This window comes from Amborella trichopoda, chromosome 12, assembly GCF_054954075.1.
Source record: "Amborella trichopoda isolate Santa Cruz 75 chromosome 12, AtrichopodaSantaCruz75HAP2 v2.0, whole genome shotgun sequence".
Classification (NCBI taxonomy): Eukaryota; Viridiplantae; Streptophyta; class Magnoliopsida; order Amborellales; family Amborellaceae; genus Amborella; species Amborella trichopoda.
The window spans coordinates 8,118,179-8,121,192 of NC_142347.1; positions in this window are offsets into that span (position 1 = coordinate 8,118,179).

Consider the following 3,014-nt stretch of genomic DNA (forward strand, 5'->3'; position numbering starts at 1 on the left):
AAGCATGTATTCTTTAAAAATAGGAGAATCTAATAAAAATATCAAAAAATAATTTACAAAAAATAAATTAATCAAATTACCTTTCAAATATTTCGGGGTTATTTTGGTCAATTTATTTTTTACGAATTGTTTTAAAAATATTTTTATTAGGTGCGCCTTGATGAGAATAATGGATGTCTAAAATTTCAAGTGATTTAGATTTGTATAAAAAATATTAAAATTAAAAAAAATAATGAGATCGTGATCGTCAGATTGGCCCATATTCAATTTGAGCCGTTGGGCTCATATGTTGACATGAGCTCGTGGGCTATCCTCATCATTTTCCATATAGATGGGTGTGGTTTCTATAAGGTTGCAACCTTAAACAATCCAATTAAGGTGCATCTCAAAATTTTATTATAACAGGTAATTTTGGTGTATAGAATTCTTAGGATTATCTTAAAATTTGTTGTCATCTCTATTTATAAAATTTTAAACTCCAAAAATGGTTAACTAGATCTATAAATATACGAAAATCGTGAAAATAAACGATCTAGATAATGCATTGCAAGATGCACTATTTCTAAGACTTAAAATCTTTTTTTTTCATATTCATACATCTCGATGTTGAGATGATCAATTAGAGAGTTTTTCAACATTAAAACAAGATTTTCTGGTGGATTTTTGAGCTGCATCTTTAATTCTACATTTTCATGTTGTCACCTTTTATATATATATATATATATATATATATATATATATATATATATATATATATATATATATATATATATATATATATATATATATATATATATATATATATATTTTATGGGATTTTTTAAAGTTAACAACCCTCAAATAACATATGTTAAAATTAGAATCCCATATGAACAACATTTTACCTCTAATGCCCTTATATTGCCTTGTGACAAACCTTAACTAAAAAGGCACTTTCGACAATTGCTTTAACAATAACAAAAAAAAAAGAGAGAAATTTAAAATTTTTAACCTCAACCACTAGCCCAAAACTCCCTCCCTTCTCTCCCGGGTCTCTCTATTTAAGGAAAAAACTCTACGGCCCCAAAACTCCCTCCTTTCTCTCTCCCTCCCGTCTCTCTCTATGTTAAAAAAAAACGCATGCATCTTCCCCATCTTCTCAAGGCTTCTAAGTATGTCTATTTTATTTTTTTTACATTTTTCAAATGCATCTTTTGCTTTGTAAAATGAAATCCCCACTTTTTGCATTTGAAAATTGTGATCTCTTTGAAACCATTTGTTTTCCATGCTTCATCGCCATTCCTGTTCTCCCTCTCTCAATTCGTTTTTCGTAAGCAAAATGATGGGGTCCACCTTTGTTTGAGAACTTGAATTTTACCCCATCACTCTAACCTTTTATGAGAACTTGAAAATTTGTGGGTTTTCGGGAGAGGAAGCATGGTTCAACTTTAAAAAATTTGTGGGCTTTTCTTCATTGCAGGTTTAATCCACATCACTCTTCTTCTCTCTCTCTGGTATATTAGTATTTGATATATGGATTATATATAAGCTGCTGATGTATTAGTAATTCTATTTATAGTTTGGTTGGCTATATATGACTTGATCTGCTTGTTATGATTCTGCAAAAAAAAAAACCAAAAACAAAAAAAAATTCTACAATTCTTTTATTAGCATGGAAACACATTAATGTGATGTTACATTTTATTCATATTCTTCAATGTTGAGGTGATTGATGATTCTAGTTCTTAAATGCCTCAAGTTCAATGCTTGAGGGCATTACCTTCATTCATGGTGTTAGCATGGTGAAGGCTACCTATATGGAATGAATTACTGGTATTATGCAAAGCTATTCAGCGTTAGTTCTCAGCAATTGCTTTGGTATAGCTCAAGCATCGCTATAGGAAAAGTGGGCATTTGGTTTTTCATTGTTGGTATGGGAAGGCAGGGCAATGGTTGACTCTTTATCAAACTATGTGATTCATCAGCTCAAGGAGGCTCGGATGAGTGGATTCCTTTATGAAGATTACTATGTCAGCAATTTTAAAATCTGCTTTATAGATGGGTTTTCAAGAATTTGTGGCAGTTATAATACTTCATTTCATTCTTACTTTTAAAGTTGGTTTTTTTCTCAGTCATATGTATCCGAGTAAACAAGCTTAAAATAGCCCGTTAAATGAAGGACTATGTTGATTACCTGTTAGTTACATGGGGTTTGAACTTTAGTCAACCACTAACTCTTATGGTTGCAAGACCCATGACCCATCATGTGCATCAAATCTGAGTTCAATATGGGTCGGTATTGGCATATGGGCTAGCTTATGAAATTTTGCATCTCCATTATATTTGGTGGAAATCATGCTACTGGGGTTGTTGACTTTTTATTTTTTGTGCTCTTTATGGTAAGAAAAAATGCAAAATGGATATTTGGGTTTCTTTGGAATAACAGCCAATCCAAGCACTTTTACAGAATTGGGTTTCTTTTTGTTATGTATAATTAGAATTATATTTGCTTGAATTCGGCTAGTTTTGGCCCAAATAGATGTTGATTTACAAAGCCATAATAATTTTTAATGATCAAGCCCGAAATATCTCTATACCATATGAAAATATTTTTGATATGTACTCACAATCAAACTTGAGTCCTTTCTTACAGGTACACAAGTAGATACCATATGGAAACTCTTTCAAATGAAACAATGCTTGCAGAGGGCATAGCTTCAATTGAAGAAAAACCATTAGAAACAATTCCTAATGATTTAGTTCTATACCATATGAAAATATTTTTGACTCGTGATGATGCTTATGAATTTTACAAAAATTTTACCAAAGCATGGGGGTTTTCAATGCATCGTCAATGAACAATTGGAAATGGAGGTGATGGCAATAGAACTATTAGAAGATATTATGTTTGCCATAAGGCGGGCCATTTAACAAACAGTGAATTCTCTGAAAATAAATGAAAAAGAGATCGATAATCAAGGAGATGCAATTGTGGAGCGCATATGAGTATAGCAAAAGTTATGGATTTGGATATT